We start from the raw sequence: 20,935 nt of genomic DNA on the forward strand, positions 1-20,935 counted from the left end.
AACCGGTGACGATAAAGGCGCGTAACAATAACAGCACGGCAACGAAGAAATGACGACGACGGGAACGAAGGCGACCGAACGACGGCAAAGGAATGACGACAACCGGTGACGATAAAGGCGCGTAACAATAACAGCACGGCAACGAAGAAATGACGACGACGGGAACGAAGGCGACCGAACGACGGCAAAGGAATGACGACAACCGGTGACGATAAAGGCGCGTAACAATAACAGCACGGCAACGAAGAAATGACGACGACGGGAACGAAGGCGACCGAACGACGGCAAAGGAATGACGACAACCGGTGACGATAAAGGCGCGTAACAATAACAGCACGGCAACGAAGAAATGACGACGACGGGAACGAAGGCGACCGAACGACGGCAAAGGAATGACGACAACCGGTGACGATAAAGGCGCGTAACAATAACAGCACGGCAACGAAGAAATGACGACGACGGGAACGAAGGCGACCGAACGACGGCAAAGGAATGACGACAACCGGTGACGATAAAGGCGCGTAACAATAACAGCACGGCAACGAAGAAATGACGACGACGGGAACGAAAGCGACCGAACGACGGCAAAGGAATGACGACAACCGGTGACGATAAAGGCGCGTAACAATAACAGCACGGCAACGAAGAAATGACGACGACGGGAACGAAGGCGACCGAACGACGGCAAAGGAATGACGACAACCGGTGACGATAAAGGCGCGTAACAATAACAGCACGGCAACGAAGAAATGACGACGACGGGAACGAAGGCGACCGAACGACGGCAAAGGAATGACGACAACCGGTGACGATAAAGGCGCGTAACAATAACAGCACGGCAACGAAGAAATGACGACGACGGGAACGAAGGCGACCGAACGACGGCAAAGGAATGACGACAACCGGTGACGATAAAGGCGCGTAACAATAACAGCACGGCAACGAAGAACTGACGACGACGGGAACGAAGGCGACCGAACGACGGCAAAGGAATGACGACAACCGGTGACGATAAAGGCGCGTAACAATAACAGCACGGCAACGAAGAAATGACGACGACGGGAACGAAGGCGACCGAACGACGGCAAAGGAATGACGACAACCGGTGACGATAAAGGCGCGTAACAATAACAGCACGGCAACGAAGAAATGACGACGACGGGAACGAAGGCGACCGAACGACGGCAAAGGAATGACGACAACCGGTGACGATAAAGGCGCGTAACAATAACAGCACGGCAACGAAGAAATGACGACGACGGGAACGAAGGCGACCGAACGACGGCAAAGGAATGACGACAACGGGTGACGATAAAGGCGCGTCTGTGTCGGAGCTCACGGTCTACGCTATTAGTTAGTGGTTTGCAGTATAACCGCGGAACCGGCCCAGCACGCAAGTCGGCGGCCGGCACCCGAAAAGCTTGGGAGCAAAGAAGGGGATTCGCTTTAAGGCATCGCAAGCAAAAAATATATATATAAAATGGCGATTATCGCCGACAACCCCACCACGCGTGAAAGAATTGAATCTCAGAATATGTACATCGTACCGCACGATTATTCGACTCCGAAGAAAAGCGACGGATATTTTTGGCTACAAAAGAATGCCGACAAACGTTTTACGCTTTCCTTTTTTTTTTTTCTCTCTCCTTTTCACTTGCTTAAAAGAAACAAAACATACAAGCGTGTCTCCCAGATGACAAATCCGTAATGCAAAGAAATCTTGGTTCGTCAATGTTAACCATGTGCACCTCTGAGCTGCAGGTCACGCGTACACGTGGTGTACAGTGTAAAAAGACGTCATATCGAGACGAAGTTCGAATGGATAGCGCGTGCATTAGAGTATGTGAGGCAACTTTGACGTGGTCACACGTACTGGTGGCAAGAGTATGTGTACAGTGTCAACATGCAGACATCATATGTAGACGTGATGTTCAATTGGGTGACGCGAACATTAGAGTGCAGCGTCTTCGTTAGTCTCGCTTCAGTCGTTCTTTATTTACAGACGCATCGAACACACAGACACAAAAATGGAGCCGGTGGCGGCAGTCACGATGTTAACATGGCGCCATGCGCGCACCGATAGTCATCATGTCCCCACAGATGTCACTGGTCTCGCCGGCCTCTGGTTTATTACCCTCATCTATCCAGCCATCACTTAAGGAGGCGCGAGGTGAACAGGGAGGGCCGTTACGTCACTTCTCGCGGACCCATCGTGAAAAAAAAAAAAAAAAGAGAGAGAGGAGTCACAGCTAAAACGCAGTTTGAGACGACAACACGCTGGTCGGTGACCGAAGCGGCCCTCGGGGGATGATGGTCAGTGGTGTCAAAAGCCGGAGGAGCAGCTCTTCCAAGATGGCGCATCTGCGTTTGTTTGAGGAGAGAGAAAAAAAGTGAGCAAGCATGACGGAGCGCGAGCGAACGAGTTGTGCGGAAATCCGCAACGGTGTGGGACATTCCAGAAAAAGAAAGAAAGTTTCCTCCGCGCCTCTCGAGTCGATCCATCAAATCTGCCAGCCAGTTCAGTTCGTGAGAGCAAGTGCACCGGAAAGGCAGTGGTGCCGGGTTCGACTCCCAGAATCTTTCGAGGCAAGCAACCCGTATGCATCTCCTTCGTGCTACTTCCAGGAGGTTCTCAAATGTTCCTTCCAAATAGGTCGTGTCTGCAATGTGGCGGCCACGACGTGTTTTCGGCTCCGCTGCCGCTTCCGGCGCTTGCAGTCCGCATAAGCCTGTCCTTCGAGATCTGTTGCTGTTGCGCAGAGGCAACCGTCGCTGGTGCGTGGATCTGCACACCACCGATCTCGCCGTACGTGTCCCGCACGCAAAAAAAAAAAAAAAAAAAAAGAAGGGAAGATGACGCATGTAGCGAGTTTCAAGGTTGTCTAACATGTATACAAGATGTTCTAAGTTCATACTATATATCTTGAAATGCGCGAACGTCATCGACGTTACCGTGGCGTTATGACAGCTAGCAAGGTCCCTATTTCGTGCAGAAGCAAGGCTAAGTACGATGACGTCGCTCAGGAAAACTAACAAAACAGTGCCCCCACACGTTTCTGGTGGCTGCGCACGCGCCTGACAGCCACGTCAATCGCAAAGGCAGAGCGAGCCAATGCACCGCGACGCCATGGCACATCCGCATTCCGGGTACCAAAGCCAAAATTAGTCTGTGGGAAAAAAGGTATTGTTAGGCCGCTCATCTCTCGAGCATGCAGAATGGACGGTGTAGGGCTGCATGATTGTTTTGTATATATACTTTTGCAGTGCCGCGAGTTGCCCATGAGTTTTGTGAATAGGGAGGCGTCCCCCCCCCCCCCCCCCCCCCCAGCGCGTCGGGCAGCAACCGTTTCTGTTTTTGAGGGGTCAGACGGCCCGCGTGGTGTCGGGTGACGAGCCGCAGCGCGCGCCGGGTGGGCGCGGTGCGGATGCGGAAAACGGATTCGGAGAACGTGCTCTTACGCGCGCTGTGTTGACATTCCGCCGATGGTCACAATAGGTTCACGCCCCTACGCATTCGGTCGGCAGCCACGTGCATCTTGTTTTGAGCGCTGAGGAGAGCCCGCTCGGTGTCGTGTTACAACTTGCAGTGCGCGCCGTAGAGAGGGGCGCGGTGCGCATGGGGAGGCCGCGTTCGGAGAACGTCGTTTTAAGAACACCGAGTCCGGATGCCGCCAGCGGTAATTATTTTTCTACAAGGAAAGACCTTGAGGGGGACTGCGGTACGCGGTGTTGGGACACCAGCGCCCGAGCCCCCTGCTGGCTAGAAACGCCGCTGAGGTGCGAGATGTCCTCAATAAATCGTGCGTGCCTGGCGTGTTTGCCGAGGCCGTCACTGACCACGTGGAAATAAGAGAGGGAGACGAAGTTGTGGGAAGAAGGAAAACAGGGTTGTGTAAGGCCATCCCCTTGGGTTGTGGCTTAAGCAAACTGTCAACTCTCATTGGCAACTGCTTCCGTGGGATGGGCTAACGACCCTACCGCCCCTTTTCATTGTCTCTTCCAACTATAACAATCGAGACGAGGTGCTTGTTCCTCAGTCTAGGCTGTAATCACTAAACCTGATAGAACAGTAAGACTCCGTACGATGCAATGCTAGTCTGGGCCGTAACCACTTAGTGGTAGAACAGTGAGACTCGGTTGGTCGTATGTAGTGACAGTTGTCCTAGGCTCTAACTTAAGAGAAAGTAGAAGAGTAAGGCGCAGTTTACTTGTGTGTTTTGTATCACTGTTCTTTTGCTAACTCTGTATTTGACTGTGTAAATATTTCCGTTGCAATATATCTTCAAGTTTTGTTACCTCCAACCTGCCTCCAGCTTCATCAACGCCGATAATCACCTTGAAGGGACTTTGGTCGACTTCAAGGAGAAAAGAACACAAAACTTAACTGGTATTATAGTAAACTATCAAGGCGCTGCGACACTTGCCGCTAATTTCTGGGATTCAGGAGGTTTAGTTGGACCTTCATTTAACACGGAAAAAATAGAGAGATAAAATGACAAATCAAAACTTCATTCCGAGTGCCGTTCTCTTTCTTTTGGGGGGGGGGGGGGGGAGGGCTGAGTTTTTTCAACCCATACCGGAATTGCATACCGGTCTGGGTTGCGCTTTGTAAGACAAAGCAACTGATAGTTATTGAGAATTTCCGTCTTCATATATATATATATATATATACATCACCTAACAGCCTCGTGACACTTCCTATCGCGCTGACAGATTCAAGAAACTTTATTTATCTGATAGGACAATTGACGGTGTACTGACACATTCTGCCCCTTCGCTGATCATGGCTTTCGCCTCTGTAATGTGCCGCGTACATTTATCTTTGTGGAAGCTGATAATGTCATGTTAACTTCACGTCGTTGCTACTTTACGCAGTTCCAAAGGCGCTTGATATGACATATGGCTGAACGCACAATTTTCTACGTACGTTACTCTTCACGGAGCATGCACGGTAGATGTAAATGCGACCACCAGCGCCGGTGGCGACATCCGTCTTCTGACGGCGTGTTCAACCAGGTCACGTGGAATCCTTACTCTAATTGAACGCCTATGTTCGACTTAGGTAGAACTGCATCTTGGACAGCAGTTTGGTAGCGACATTTAAGATCCCCATGCAATTTCATACACCACACACAACCCCGAAAACCACAGAGAAACGAGCAAGAAAGGAGCGACGCACCGCGAAGCCAGCAGCCGTGGGGTCACCACCAGGGGTCGGTGGGCTCGGTGCGGTCCTTGACCTCCTCCTTGAGGAGTACCAGGACGACGAAGAGCGCCACCGCGATCAGCAGGACGACGACGATCACAACGACGACGGCGGCGATTATGATCTTCTTCTTCTTCTCCGGGTCCATCCCGCCTCCGGCCCCGGCTGCCCCTGCGCCGGTGTCCACCCCGGACATCTCCGACATCCCCGACATCCCCGACATGGCCGACATCTCCGTCATGGCTGGGCCGGTTCGCTAGCGCGCGCCGACCTGCGAGGTCGGCGGCTCGACTCAGAAGAAGAGAGGAAGGCGAGCGACCCCCGCAGCGGTGCTGCGGTCCTCGGACCACAGCGTGTGGCTAGCCCCGGGTGCTGGAAGTCTCGGCCGCCTGCTAGAAGACCGCGGCGACTGCGGAGTTGAGCTCAGCGGACGTCCGATCCCGCTCCGACATGCACGTCGCCGCTGCCGCTGGCTGGAAGAAGACTGGCCTGTGTTCCCGAGCGACGGTTCCAGGAACGGCGCCGTGGCCGGCCGCGGCGCGACGGCCTTCGGTCCCTCGGGTGGAGCACGTGGCGTGCCCCGCGCCCACGTCGTTGCGAACGGAGACCGGCGGCTTTCTCGGGACGAAACCACGCAGGGGCGCCCCTAGCTTCGCAGAGGACAGCGTCGAGCGCGTGCTCGAATCCGCGCCATCGCGAGCGCCGGCGACCCTTCTTCGTCGTCGTCGTCCCCATCTGTCCTGCCGCGGCGTCGACGGGACGCCCTCTCGCGTCGTTCCTTCACCTGCGTCGTTGTATCGTAGAGCCATGGCCTCGGAACGTGCTCGAGGACCCTGCGCCCCGGAAGCCGGACAGTTCTTTCAATCGGTTCGAAGCAAGAGAGGCCGCCTTCGTGGTGACAACGAACGAACCTTCGTGATAAACCATTTGCGGCACTCATTGGGACCCCGGTGCAGGGTGATCACTTCCAGGCCGCGGCAGGGCTTTCATATTCAACGTGAACGGCGGTGGCAGAAATGTCACTGCATATAATTTCTTTGTATGCAAGTTTATTATCGTCCGCTTCCACCGGCTGCGTTGTCAGTGGGGTGCCAGCCTTTGCCAAGCCTTCTTTCCCCCTGTCCCAACCCCAAGTGTAGGGTAGCAAAGCAGAAGCTTCTCTTCGGGTTAACCTGCCTGCCTTTCCCATCCCTTTTCTCCCTCTCTCAAGCCGGTTTCTTTCGTGCACTCCTAAGCATAGCTGTCGTAATTTGCTTCACTGGTGCTGAAAGAGAGTGAATAGACTTTTTTAGGCGTCCGGGCAGCGTGTTTCTATTTACGCCCAACCACAGTGCTCGACCGCTGCGCCACCATGCACAACGTTTCTACGTACTCTTTCCCCAAAACGCCACGGCGAGCGCCCTGAATCCTTGAAGGTACTTGGTGGGACTTTGAGGTGTTATGCCTGGGCGCACAATCTGCCCACCCAGCTGTCGCTAAGACAAAACGGGTTTTCGAAAACACGCCGCCCAGGCTATTTCGAAATAAGGTTTGCGTGCGGAAGCTGAAATAACAGTGGACGAAAATTTTGAGACTGGATAAGGGGACAAAGGGATGTGATAAGAAGTTGGTCGTGGTGTGCGAGCCACTGCGATCTACAAAAGCTGGGATAATCGCGTGGCATGGAGCGTTTCTCGCACCACGAGCCACATCATCGCTGCGCTCGAACGTCCTTTCCTTCTCGACATCCCTATCTCTCTTCCAGCCGAAATAGCAAGTCGCTGCCACCACACACGACACATATTAAACAAACTATCGCGCGACGTCCAGGAACAAAAAATAACAATAAAAAATAAAATATCACGCAGGAACTCCTCTGGGAGTTAAACTATGCTTAAGCATTATGCGACTTGCTCATCTCCACGCGGCCCCGTGACATTACTAACGTTACGAAACTAATTAGACCAGTACTAACGACAGCTCAGTGGCGACACGAACTGGTGCCGGCGGCGGCACAAGGAGCATCGATGACGCAAGCAAAGTACTGCAGGTGGAGGCGCCAGGTGCGCTGATGACGTTCCGATCATTACGAGGCGTTATCGCTCTTTAGTGCCTTATCCATCCGCGTCGAACCATTATTGAACCGGGATGTACTCGGGCGGCGGATTTTTATGGCACTGCCGCGCGGGCCGCAGCTGGAAAGTTACCTACGATGCCCACAAAGAGAGCCGACTGCTCACAGCTTAGCGCGCTGTGTTCTCGCCTCTTATGTGTTGAAGAGGCGCGCGCGCCCGTAACTTGAAAGCGATCTGCGAAAGTGGCAGAGTGGGGCGTTTGTCGAGAGCACCGCCAACACTCTGATTTCGCCACTTTGTTGGCGTAGAAGCGGGAGGCAGCGCAAAGGCAAATTGGCTCGCTGCTGCGGGTGCTACCTCGAAAGCGGTCGTCTCATTACGGGACGAACGAAGGGACGGTTTTCCCGTTGGGTAAGCACACAAATGCATAGGCATTTAAAATTGAATCTCACCTACACCGCCTAAACTCTGCGAATGCGGGCCTGCCCGAGCAGAGAGCGCGCCCAGACACAGCCAGGGACGCAAAACCATATACCTGGAATGTTCTAGGGAGCGTGCCGTGGCGCTTCGGCGAAAAAGTACCTAGAAAGGTGGTACGTGCGGGTGGCGCATGGCGGCGCAGCGGTCGAGCACTGGACATGGACATAAATAGAAACACGCGTCCGGGCACAACCTCCTGTGTTGTAGTTGCAACATGGCGGCGAGGGGAACCGGAACGTAGTCTAGGAGAGGGGCCAGAGAGGTGTGCTGAACCAGTCGCGCTCAAATCCTGAATACAGTCCGTGAGGAGGTCCAGGAAGTGTTTCCTGTGTGACGCTGTTCCACGCTTTGCCGTGCCGTTATTAACCGCTTGGTGATAGACAGATTTAGTTTAGCGTGTTTAGCGGAATAGCAGGATCGAAATGCGCAGAACGCTAAACGACCCATACCACTTAGCGTACGCATGCTATTTCTCAGATTTAACGTCATCGTCTTTGCGTGGTTGACGTAGTTTACGTAAAACATGGCGGCGGTCCCGGCCGCCTGCTTCGAACTGAATTGGCGTTGTTTTTGTATAATCCACTTCCTTCGTAGCAAGTGACTGTGGAAACGGCTTTCGCTTAATTCCAGGCCGCTCCGACGACATAGTATTATGGATAACCTTGCGGAGTTTTCGAGATCACTTTACGTTTCGAATGCGTCTATGCCTAATGAGCGAAATGGATGGCTGCCATGAGCGTCCATTTTGGAACGGGGCGGTGGGTTGCGCCACCAAGCTCTTGTTACTATATTGCCTAATGTCCTACCTAAGTTGAAACAAAAGGAGAGAATTTCCACAAAGAATTTCCATCACCAAATTTTCTGATCTTCTATTGGGAACATTGTTTTTGTGCGCCTCCGTTGTTTGCACTTTCCCCAACTTTCTTCCACCAATCCTCCAATCGCCTCTTACTAATCCCCTATTGCGGACATGTTTACTTTCCCCCTGCACTCGCCGTACCCAAGGGCTTAAAGGAGGCCAGTGGTGCCTAAATCGACATCTGGGCATCTTCACATTCGAATAAAAGACTTCCATCGTTTCCCTAGCTTTACCGCAGCAAGCACATGCTTCTTCTTCCTTCCATCGCGTGTTCTACGGCATCCCGATCTAGCCTCGAAAAGTAATCGCCTTCCCTCTGAGTTATCATAAATTGCTTATTTCCCGATTTCGTTTGTTCCTCTCAAGTATAGTTACTCGCAGCAGGTTTCTTTTTCTTTGCCGTCTCCCATAAGACTATGTCAGTTTCTCTGACTTTCCGCTTGACGTTCTTTGTTGCCATTGCAAGTTCTTTCTAGAAAGGATGGATGACATGAGCGTCCTTTTTGGAAACGGAGCGGTGGGTTGAGCCACCAAGCTCTTGTTATAGTATTGCATAATGCCCTACATATGTTCAAAAAAGAAAAAGAAACCACCGCAAAACTCCGCGATGCCTGCGCCACCTATTGATGAAGTTCGGAGATAGGCGCGATGACGCCACATGGCCTCTGGGATCGGTACATTTTGGAGGCTATGATATGGTGTAGCTATGACAGACAGCTTGTACTACTGTTTTGCCGCAGATCGGCGGACATGGAAAGAACAAACACAACGCGCTCCTGGCTTTCATTGCGCTGCATCTAGCACTTTCCGTAGGCACACACAGACAGAATCACTTAGGTGCACCATGTATGCGAAATTCAAAGCGTAATGGAATAGCGTCCCGCACGTAAACTACGCTATCACGCTGCACTAAAACTCGCTTCCTGCAAAGTTCGTTTGCAGAACGGTAACGCTATTTCCCTTAAGCCCGCTATTACACTAACGTTAAACTAAATTTGTCTAATAAATGTTTGATTATAAGTAGGAGTGAGCGACTATACGAAGTTTCGAGCACGAATCGAATGTTACGCATTAACGGTACGTATTCGTAATGGAAAAGGAACAGTTCGGCACTTTAGAATATCTAAACTAAACAAACATTTTGCAACAACTGACTGTTAAAGTTTTGGTCTCCGTCTGCTAAAAAAAATCATCTTAGATTACCAGAAGTGAAGCAAGGACAAAAAGTTTACGAAGCAATTCAGGAACTAAATGGATAATGCAAGTTTTGTTTTCGGTTTCGCGGCCACTTGACAACCCGAGAGTTTTGCTTGTATTCTGTCACTTAGAGTTAATGTGTCACGCAGCATTTTTATTTTTATTTATATGCAACGGGCTCTTTCACATTTTTTTACGGCACACAAGTCACTGAGGAGTTCATTTTTCTTTTTTTCACGAGAACTAACCTCTTTTTCGGGAACCATTCATTTAGCGTCTTTGGAAAGTTCTATGCCTTACAGCAGCCTTGGAAAACTCGTTTGCAACCAGGCTATACAGACGCTTACATGCTATTCGTGCAACTTTTTTTAAAAGACACTTAGTGACGCGGCGTTTAAAATCGGTTCTCTGTCACCGTGTTTTTTTTTTTTTTTTTTGTGCCCATTTCTGTGCGTGAGCAGCTGCGTCCTGCATATTCACTGCGTGTATTCTGAGATGCCGCATTTTCCACTGTATGGCTTTTAGGGGGCACGGGCCCGCGTCAAGCATTTTCAGGACTTTTTGTCCGTGCCCCTAAGCATCTCAGGATGCGTGAATAAACTGGATTTTATTTGATTTGGTATTTAGCGCTCTTTTTGTTTGTCCGTGCAAACGCGGTACCTAATTTCACCGAAATAAGTATTCATGCAGCAAAATCCATGCGTCCGCATATGACTATTCGATACTCACTATTGGTAGTATTCGATTCGCACTTGAAACGGTTGACATTCGCCCATCTCTAATTATAAGGTTTGCTATATAATACACAAGTGAACTTCACTGTACAGAACCACGTTTCGTAAGGACACGGATTTATTTTTCAGCCTATATAGACGCACAAAAGCCAAGAGACATCGCTCCGTCTGGCGTCAAACGCTCGCAATGGCGTAAAACTTTAATTGGCTACACGCCTCGAACACGGCTCGTTCCACGAAAGATAGCGCCCCGTGGAAGGGAGTTTCGTCCTACGGGAGGACGCGGTGTCCAGTCCATCGCACGCAGTCAGCTTTGTAAAGCCAGGCCCGCTGCCATCCGAGAAACTACCCTTCCGTTAAGTCCACCGTGCTGGTCTAAGCACCACGCCCTCGAGGGATCGCAGCTACCGAACCGCAACGGGAAGTGAATAATCCAAGCCAATCCGAACGGCGCTTGTGCCCAGCTCGTATACATACTCGGATGCGAAGCTGTGCCCACTTAACTGGACTGAACGATTCGGCCCGGCAATTACAGAGCGCTTTAACGAAATACCGGAGACGGGGGTGTGAGCGGCGCTACAGTGGCGCCTGATTGAAAACTATACGCAGCACCATTTTGCGCCTCTCAAAGCGCGCGGAAAGGAAAAAAAAAAAAAAAAAAAACTCCTTCGAAACATTGCCGCACGTCGTGGCACGATGACGCGAAGAAAAGAACAAAATGTCTACTCAGGGCCAGATCTTCGTTGCATTGTCCTCGGGAGTTCCCGGGCTCCATATAGATCAAAGAAGGCTAACAAAGTTCCTTAGCGCCCCGTATAAGTACACAGCGCTCTCAAAGTAACCCTGTCATCTCACTTTCAAGTGGAACAAAAACCAGGCGTCCCGAAAAAGAGGGAAGCCGGCACGAACAGCTTAGCGCAGCGACGGACAACGCCGCAGGCAAGGGAAGAAATGAGGGATAACGAACCTTTAAAAGCTCCCGTTTTACGACATGACGACGCGGCAGAGCGACTGCGAGGAGTCGATCAACCTAGATCAACCCCAAAAACCGGCGCCCTCTGGCTTCTTTCCGAGGAGTTTCTGAGTATTAAAGCCAGCCCCACACCCCTTTCGCCAGCGAGACAGAGCGGGCAAGATGACACGGCAATCTAAAACTCATCTACGACGGCAGCCTACGGCGGAGACAAAACGGATAGCTATTACAGGCTCGTGAAGCCTGTTTACGTCAGCCACTCAGTCTCATATAGCTAACGTGTGTAGAAGAACACATGTGCATGCACGTAGGTCGACGATGCTCGCAGAAATCGATGGCTTGCAACGCTGAAGGAACAAAGCTACATACGCTGAAAACAACGACAACTAAAAACGCACAGCAGTGTTTCGTTTCTGCGCAGTTTGTCGTTGCTCCGTCGGCGATGCGAGTCAATGACGCGTAACCGACGAGCCGGAAATCCCCGCGTTCTTGGCGCAAGAACACGAGACTATCGTACATATAGACTTGAACGTCTGGCCAGCTTACTTTTGTCCGTCTAGCTTAGCAAAATCGGAGACGCAAGAGACATTGTGCAGACGTGACCAGCTTACCAGCGCGACGAGAGCGTTAGAACCAAACACGCGTTTCGCTATAAAAAGGACTTATCCCTGGCTTTATGAATCGCTTTGTGTTCCCTCTGTTCGTCGCCGCTCGTCGGGAGCCAGCTCGGTCGACAGAACACTCGAACTGAAAATGAAAAAAAAAAAAAAAAAAGAACGGAGGAAAGTGACCGCAGCTTTTTTTCCCCTTTTTTTTTTAGAAGCACCGTAATGTCCCTGTAGCACTGACGCGAATTCCGCAAGAAAGAAAGAAACGAAGAAAAAACAAAAGGAAAACGATCGGGAGGAGGACAGAGTTTGAAGTGGCGGGCTAGAGGGACGACGAAAACAGTAGCAGAGATGGGGACAGATTGAAGACGGCCTTATACGCCCGATATTGCATTCCTTGAACGCCGCCGGGCTGTCTTGAGAGTCCTGGCTGCTGCCGCCGCGTCTCCTTTATGTCCCCTTTAACACGAACGTATTACTACGCGCCCAGCTGGCTCAAGCGAAATAGTGTCTCCCTCGTGCCTGTTAAGTATACCCCAGGAAACCCTTAAGCCGTGAAAAAAATTAAGTTTAAAGAGAAATATGTCAACGCGAAATAACTTTCGGCGAAAGAGAGAGAGAGAGAGAGAGAAAGAGAGAGAGAGATTTACTATGATGAAAAAGAACTTACAGAGGTCGGCTTCAACTACTGGGTTGCAACTCAGCATCCTCGTAGAAGGAACGAAAGGAGAAGGTCAAGATGAAGAAAGTAGATGCGCATGAAATAAAAAATCTAAAAAACAATTATTACAGTTCCAGTTCGCTTTCTCTCGAAAAAGCCACAATGGCAACACAAGCAGAGGGGTACGTTCGCCATGGATGCAGACTTGCAGAACGCGGTCGCGGTTGTTGATTGGTGCCAAAGGTGCAGAACATGTCTTGAATTTGTACTGAAAAGCGATTAGGTACGTCCTTGAACTGTGTTCGGGTCTCGCGAGAATAACAGCTCTTGGGCTAAGAGCTCTTGGGCCACTGGTAAATGAAGTGAATATCTCCATTTGTCGCCAACCGTTGCTCCTAATGCCTTCAAAGGGAAGTTAGCCCTAATGAATACAATAGGACTAACTTCACTTTGGGTACTTTACTAAGAGCCGACAGAAACGAACGAATATTAAAACATTCGATTGAGGGTGGCTATAGACTGCTCAGAAAGTAGCAGTTAGTATTACTACTACTACTACTGCTACTTGTAGTAGTAGTAGCAGTAGTAGTAGTAGTAGTAGTAGTAGTAGTAGTAGTAGTAGTAGTAAAAACGCCTTTATTGAGATGGCAGAATGTCTACCAAGCTGGCATTTCCAAATTCCCTGAGTGACAAAGAACTCCGTTTTATGTCAAAGCGGACTGAGACCATGCCGCCCGATGGTGCCACTCTCTAGTAAGCATGTTAAAAAATTAAAAAAAAACGATTTAATCCAGTTTAAATAGTGAAGAGTACCGTTTATTTTATTCAAAACAAAACAGAAGGGAGGTGTTAGTAAAATTCACAGACAATAAAATATCTTCGGAAAAAGAAAAAGAAACGGTAGAGCCCATAGCGAATCGAGTCAAACATATTCAAATACAAATAAAAAGAGATGCATACAGAAGAAAATATTTTCGCGCATGAGCTATTTCTATCAGCTGATAGCAAGCTCATAGGTATGAGGCCCGAACTTCGTCCCAAGTGAGATTCTCTCTCAGCAGCTGGAAAGTCGACCTCAACTGTCCAGACATACTACTCTCAGCCCGCGCACAACGCCTCAGTGTTGCGCTTCCCTGCTTTAAAGAGTTTGCATGCATTTCGACGTCAGATAACCCCTTTTTCTGTTTACCTCGAGCTCCTTCAAAGAAGCAGCGGCACACTTCCTTTCCCGTCCATTCCTCAATGCGTCGGTCCTTTCTGTTATCGTCCTCATTCCGCCGCGCGTTCGCCCCCATGTACCATTTGAAGCATCCTCTTGGTCAATTGTACAGTCAACGTCCGATTCTTCCGACTACATAGGGGCTGCGAGAACGTCTGAAAAATATGAATGCATGTCTTTTACTGTCCTTAAAGGGTCAAATCGCCACAGGCACGTCCGAAAGAGCTCTGAAGGCTTGCCAGTACACGTATGAGGCATATCGGTGCTCGTATCGAGACGGGAGACGGCGGGCACACGCTTGTATAATTAAGGAATACATACGGTGTCCCGTGACAATTGCTCTTTTCCACGCTTTTTAAGCATCGCCGCGATACTTCGTGTATGCTTCACCGCGTAACACAAATGCATCGCGGCTAAGCTGCCTTTCGGGAACCGGCATTATGCAACGCGCCGTGCTTTCTGAGCTTCGAAACCAATCGCGAGGATTACAAAGGCGAAGTCGGTGCCATTGCTGATATCGGCGAATTCTTTCCATCAAAACCGAACGGAACCGAAACGAACGAACGGCAAGAAGCTTAAAAGCGAACGTCGAAGCAGCTAGGCCTAGCGCTGCCGCAGTGGTGGTTACGGCTGCCAACGGATCTGCGTGCGAGAGCGCCGGTTCGAGGCGGCGAGATAATCAAAATGGCGGCGGTGGTTGCTTTGACTAACGCCGTTTCGGACATGCGGTCACGGCAAGAAGTCCGTAAAATCGGACGGCGACGGGTTCTTGCGTCCGAAATTTCAGACGTTCTTACACGCTGACTCCGTGGGGTACGTGATGGTGCCACGAAGCCGTTCGAATTATCGGGCATGTCCCAAAAATCGGGTGTCCTGAAAATCGGTCGTTGACTGTGCACTGGCAACTCCTCCAGCCGACGATACGGCATCAAAGACGATTCGTTACGATTCCTCTCTGTTACTCGAGCCAGCATTGGTGCGACTTTCGTTCCCTTTCAATAAAATTATAGCGTTTTCCCTGATAGGAGCAAAAATGCCCCGAGTTTTCCCTGAGTATTTCCAAACTATGCAAAATCCCTAAAGATTCCCGGTTTTTCCGGTTGGCAGACATCCTGTTATCGCGTTCTTGCTCCGTTATTTCTTTGTTTTTTTTTGCTGAAGGAAAGAAAATAGAAGAAAGCGAAATGTCACTAACAACGTTGCAGTGACCGCGACCACGGTGTCCAGACGAAGAGGGCGTCGTGTCTTGCGCAGTGGCGCCGGTTTCCGAGCGGATGTCGCGGACGACTTAGCGAAAAAACGCGACAACAGAAGAAAGCGAATGTCCCACTTAAAGAAAGAGGCTCCGCCGGATGACGTCGTATTTGGGGACGATGGCCCGCTGCTTCGCTGCGTGGAGCTCAGTCAAGCGTGTGATGTACGCCCGAAATCGCCGGGCCAAAGCCAACGTCCAGAGCCAACGTTATATATATATATATACATATATAACGTAAGCGAAGGCCGGCGATGGAGCAATTTGAGCAATCACTTTCCTAGCCAGAAACTGCCCGGTGGATCAACGATGATCTACGCCGTCGCTGTCGTCTGAGGGGGGGGCGAAGCTCGAATCTTCGCCGGCCGGGCCGTGTGATCGTAACTGGCTGGCCAACGACCGAGAAGATGTACATCTCGGTCCGCACTTCGCTGCGCGCTTGATTCCTGAACCACCCTGGCCTCGTTATATATATATTTAAAAAAAAAAAACTGTGAAAGATAACGGGCCGCAAAAAAAAAGAAAACCTAACGGAAAATCTTCGCAGATGTGTGCAAATCGGAGCAACTCGTACATCGAAGACAGCGAAGCTCTGCTGTACAAAGAAGTTCTCGCACCCGTCGGGAGTCATGTAGTGGTAAGGTTCACCGCTGCCCGTATTCCACTCGGAGAATTTGCAAATGTTTCACTATATCCCCCGCAATGCTGTACGATGCTGTATCCCGCGCAATGCTGTACGATGCTGTAATTCACTGTACCCAAGTTGCCCTTCTTTTCAAAGGCAATGTCTTTCTCGGCGAGTCACCTCCATGTCGTTGCCGTATCGCGACATACGCGTGCTTCTAGGCCCTCTCGCGGGCGAATCCCGGAGGTGGTGCAGTCTAAACATGTGGACAGATCTCGAAGATGGTGCAATAAAGAAAGAAAGAAAGAAAGAAAGAAAGAAAGAAAGAAAAGGCCAATTAAGCAGCCCGACGCTCCTCCTCCTCCTCGTCCTCCTCCTCCCTCCGAGCGACGAGTGACGCCACAGAGTGCCGTGCGCAGTTACTCCGTCCATTCTCACACCCGACTCGCTCAGCAAGACGTTGTAATTTGGTCGACGTCAACGACGAGCAACTCCGTTTTTTATTGTTTATATTTTTCCAGGCTATTCACTATATCCGAGCTTGGTATTCCTGTACGTGCACCGATATAATACGTGCTTCTGCAGTCTGCACACATGTGCCCAACTCAATATCGATCACACTGCCACATCTTTCCACGTACCGCACGAAAACCGTTGTAGAACTTTCCCTGTACATCATTGCTGGTGAAAAAAAAAATTAAAAATCGCAAGGATCTTCGGTGAACATATGACACACAAGTTGGCTTCGGACAAGTGGCGCCACTAGCAACGCAGAGCAACAAAAAAAGAATGACATTTTCTATATCGCGAGCGACAGTATTCATTCCGCGACCGCGACACACAAGTTCAAGAAAGCGAAAACAAGGAAAGAAAGAAAGAAAGAAAGAAAGTCGATCAACGAGCTCACTTTCATAGTAGACTCGCGTCTTACACGGAATGACAAAAGGAAGCGGCGGCGCAATTAAGGAAGGTACAAAAGCGCAATCCTACCTTCGTTTGTGGCGTCGCTGTTTTTTGTCGTACCGCGAAACCAGCCGCGGAAGCCTAGTTACTACGGCTTTGCGCTACTGGGCTCGAGGTCGTAGGCGATATAAATAAGTAACTAAAATAAATAAATAAATAAATAAATACCACTCGTGTACTCAAATTTAGGTGCACGTCAAACAACCCCAGGTGCTAGAAATTAATCCGCAGTCCCCCTCTACGGAGTGGCTCATAGTGCGATTGTTTTTTTTTTTTTTTGTGTGTGTGGCACGTAAAACCGCAAAATCGTATGCATATATATTCTTCAAATAAAGCGCAGCACTAGACATCTATGAACATGCACCAAACTAGTCCTTCTCGTTGCACCACTGAACTCAATTTCAGGCGTCACTGCGCTACCTTCGTCGGCGATTGAGCCGGAGGGTTATAAGACACACCATTGTGTTCAGACTACGAAAGGAAAAAAAATAATTCAAAAACAAAAGCCCGAAACATTCTTTTCACACGCTCGATGTCGAACCTCGAGCACTTGCAGATAGCGCTACTCTAGTCATCTGCTGCGAAACTGTGCCGCCCCAGCACGCCCTCATGTCCCCGATAAGGGAAAACAATAAAATGCGCACACTCTATTATAATGCATGTTCCCTACATATACGGCCTTACAAAGCGTAATAGCTCGCCTGCCATCTGGGCGCCATCTAGTAGCCTCTGCTCGTTCAACCTCTCCTCGCCTCCGCCCCCCCCCCCCCCCCCCCCGAACCCCGTCACCCCCAACACATTCTCTCCGTAGGATCCTTTGTTTGCTCTTTCTTTTCAATCTCTGTTACTTCTTATCTCTGATGACCTTTTATCCGTCGCTCGCTTTTCCGTCTCTCCGATGACGCTGCGATAGCGGACATCACACCACCGCCGGTGTTCAAACAACACGACCCTACCACCGCTCGCCCCCGCTTTCCCTCACGGCTCTACTGCGCAAGGAGAAGCATCCTTTACAGGCACACGAGCACAGTTCGCTTTTTGCCAGCCCCTCCGCCGGCCTTTCTTTTTTTTTTCTCGCAATATGAAAGAAAAGAGTAACACCCGCCCGCCGTTCAGCCCCGAACTCGATCAATGTCCCCGTTCATTATTATTATTCTTTCGGCGCGCGCGCTTTCTCCTCCCCTTTCACCTTCAGTCTCTTTCCTTTCTTTATTTCTTTTCTTTTCCGCGACGGCGCACAAACTCTCGTCACTTTTTGCCTCGATCCCTTTTCTCGTCATCTGAGTTTCGCTTCGGATCTCCTCCCTACTCCCCGCGCGTAAAAAGGCTTTCATCCCTGTCGCGCCACACCACGCCGTACTCGCACGAACACTGCAGCAAGCGAAGCAAGCTCCCTCAGCCACCGCTTTCCATACTTCCCTTCGTCAACCCTCCCCCTCCTCCTCCTCTCCCAGACTGCGGCTGACTTGCACCTTCTCTCGGTGGCCCTTTAGCATCGCGTTTCGGGGCTCAATTTAGCGGCTATTACCCGGCAACCCGACAGGGACTGCTGCGGCGGCTGCGTCGGGCAGGGATGGCGATAACGCGCAGTAAATCAATCCCCTCCTCCCCCACGCTCTTCCCCTTAACTTCCATTTTCTTCCTTCCACGCGTTTGTCAGTCTGTTCCAACCTCTATCTGCAAGCGTGCAAGCGGCGGCGGTGACGACAATGGTGACACCTAGCGGCAGTCCCCCGAGTCTCGGGTCAAGCGCACACGCGTGCGCGTGTGTCTGTGTGTATGTGCGTGTGCGAACATGCGTGCAGGTGCGTGTTGTGCGTGCTGTTGACACGACCGTCCTCACGTCTGTCGTTACTCGCTTCGGCCATCCGCTCTGCACACAGCAGAGCGCCAGTCGTTCTTCCGCCGCTGTCCCCAATATCTCCCAGTGTGACCGCAGGACGAAAGATTTATTTACCCCTTAAGCGAGCCTAAGCTCACGTTCTATACATTATTACGTTTTCGTTTTCTCTCGCAACCCATCTCAGCCCTCCTTCTCCCTTTCTGGCTCTCTTTCTTCACACTCGGCGCCGCTGGAATCGGCGATGCGGAGCGATCGTCTGCTTCTTCGGTCCCGAGCGTGTCGTCTGCGATTCACGCGTCGTCTGCTGTGCCGCGATAGAGAGCCGCCATCACAGGAGCTTGGCAAACCGCTAAGCGCGCGTCGCGAACCAGTCGGTGCCGCTAAGAAAACTTGCCGTGTGTGTGTGTGTGTGTGTGTGTCACATGCTGATATCGACGAGGAGCAATTTACTAGTCAAGAACTGTTATATCCGATAACTTTTTAATCTTTGAATTCGTATTCTTAATATTATATTAGAGCGGTCACACTTCAGCTAGCTTAAGTTACAAACACTTCGTTATGTCCAATAACTCGGCATGTCAGTGTTCGTTATATCGATGTTCAAACGGTCAGTGGGCGTAAGGTCGCCGTCCATTGTATAGCGTTCTTCAGAGCGACGCATTCGTTGACCCTCCGTTCCCCAAGAAAAAGAAAGGAAACTACAGTTTTCAATGGTACTTTACCTTCCTATCTGCGGTTTATTATCAGGGAAGTGTGATCACTTGATTTTCATGAGAACGAAGTGCGCATGACGCAAACCCGAGGCCACGTAAACAAATCGTGCACAAGTTATTGAACACGAAACACAGCCAGTTTCTCAATAACAACAGCGTTCCCATTTCCCGTATATCATAATACATCTATGAATAAGTATAACGGCTTTCCTTACGTGTCATTATACTACTAAATTGTTCACTTGCGCCCGCAACAGCCCGATTTGAGAGGAAGTGGGGTCGCCCCAAATTATTAGCGCAGAAATGAACTGCACTCTACACTTTCCTAAATATAAAAAGGAAGAGGCCGGGTGGGGATAATTGCAATACTAAGAGAACAAATTAAAACACACAAAAGGAAAACAGCAGAACATTGGTTCCGCTTATTCTGCCTCCAGAGTGCGGGCGCTAATGGACAACCATCAAATCAAACCTCCACTCACAAAGCATACGCCGTGAACAGTGGTTATACAACAGAGCAGCAGACCACTCCACCGCCGACGAGAGTGCAATTTCGCAATCGCCGAAATATTTTGAGCGACAACCGTACGCATCGAGAAGGTCATACCAGTCTGCCGTCTCGTATAGCTCCGGAGCGCTAAATGGAGAACGCAATTCCAGACATAGCTGGCTAGATAGGAGCACGTCCGTGCTACCTTCGTTAAATATATGCTACGTCTGCCGGCGCTGGCACTAGAACCTGATCCTCTTCACCTCTTCATCACAGCCTCCACCCCACCTATGTCTACTATCGTCCGTGAGAAAGATATAATTCAGGGTTACTGCGCTTCCCGCTGCCTTTAATCTGGCGGAGAGCTTCACGGTAACGATACACCGGTGGTTTAGCAACGAGAAGACATCGGTAGGTCACATAACGACCATGTCGTATATGCGCGCCCACTGCGCCGTCTGCTTGCAGAACCGTTCTCGTTTTCCTAACCGCTGTCGTCTGCTTGGGGGGAAAAAAACGTTTTCGTCTGCTACACCGAAAGCAATCTTTTTTTTCGAGAGCTTCCCGCATATATAACAGGGGGATACGAATGCGCAAGCTCAGTCCGCAACCGTATAATAAAAGATTCCTTCTCCATTTATTTAACTGGCGGTTGCGCCATTATACCTGACGGCAGCTGCCGTCTTTCTGTGTTGCTCGTGAGTCGCACGAAGAACGTCCCACCTAACAAACGACACCAGCTTTACATGTTTAGGGGGGGGGGGGGGGGGCACTCGGGCGCTGAAACGAGAGATCTGTGCGTCTTTTTGCATGCACGGGTGGATAAAGCCTGCAATGCAGCAATCGCAACACGGACTTTACCCCCCCCCCCCCCCCCCCCCCATCTTTTTTAAATGCTCGCTATACAAGAAGTGGCAGCAGCAAAACGAATAAGGGCAAGTTAGCCACGAATGCCGTCTGGCCGAGAGGCTGAAACAAAGGGGATACTTTCTTTTTTTCTTTAGCAGAAGGCGTTACCACGAAATGCGTGCACCGACGAATTCGCGGTGACGCTCAGA

The 20,935-nt window shown here is 50.4% G+C and overlaps 1 protein-coding gene and 1 long non-coding RNA gene across 2 annotated transcripts in view; one reads left to right on the forward strand and one right to left on the reverse strand.

Moving 5' to 3' along the window:
* The window catches only part of LOC126534191 (sodium/potassium/calcium exchanger 4-like), an 86,899-nt gene that overhangs the window by 12,347 nt on the left and 53,617 nt on the right, over positions 1-20,935 (forward strand). The window lies entirely within an intron of this gene.
* LOC126534217 (uncharacterized) lies at positions 1,975-6,116 on the reverse strand. The gene is made up of 2 exons (XR_007600281.2): positions 5,180-6,116; positions 1,975-2,361 (listed from the first exon to the last, which is right to left on the reverse strand). It is a non-coding gene; the product is annotated as an uncharacterized lncRNA (long non-coding RNA).

Source organism: Dermacentor andersoni, chromosome 7 (genome assembly GCF_023375885.2).
Source record: "Dermacentor andersoni chromosome 7, qqDerAnde1_hic_scaffold, whole genome shotgun sequence".
Lineage (NCBI taxonomy): Eukaryota > Metazoa > Arthropoda > Arachnida > Ixodida > Ixodidae > Dermacentor > Dermacentor andersoni.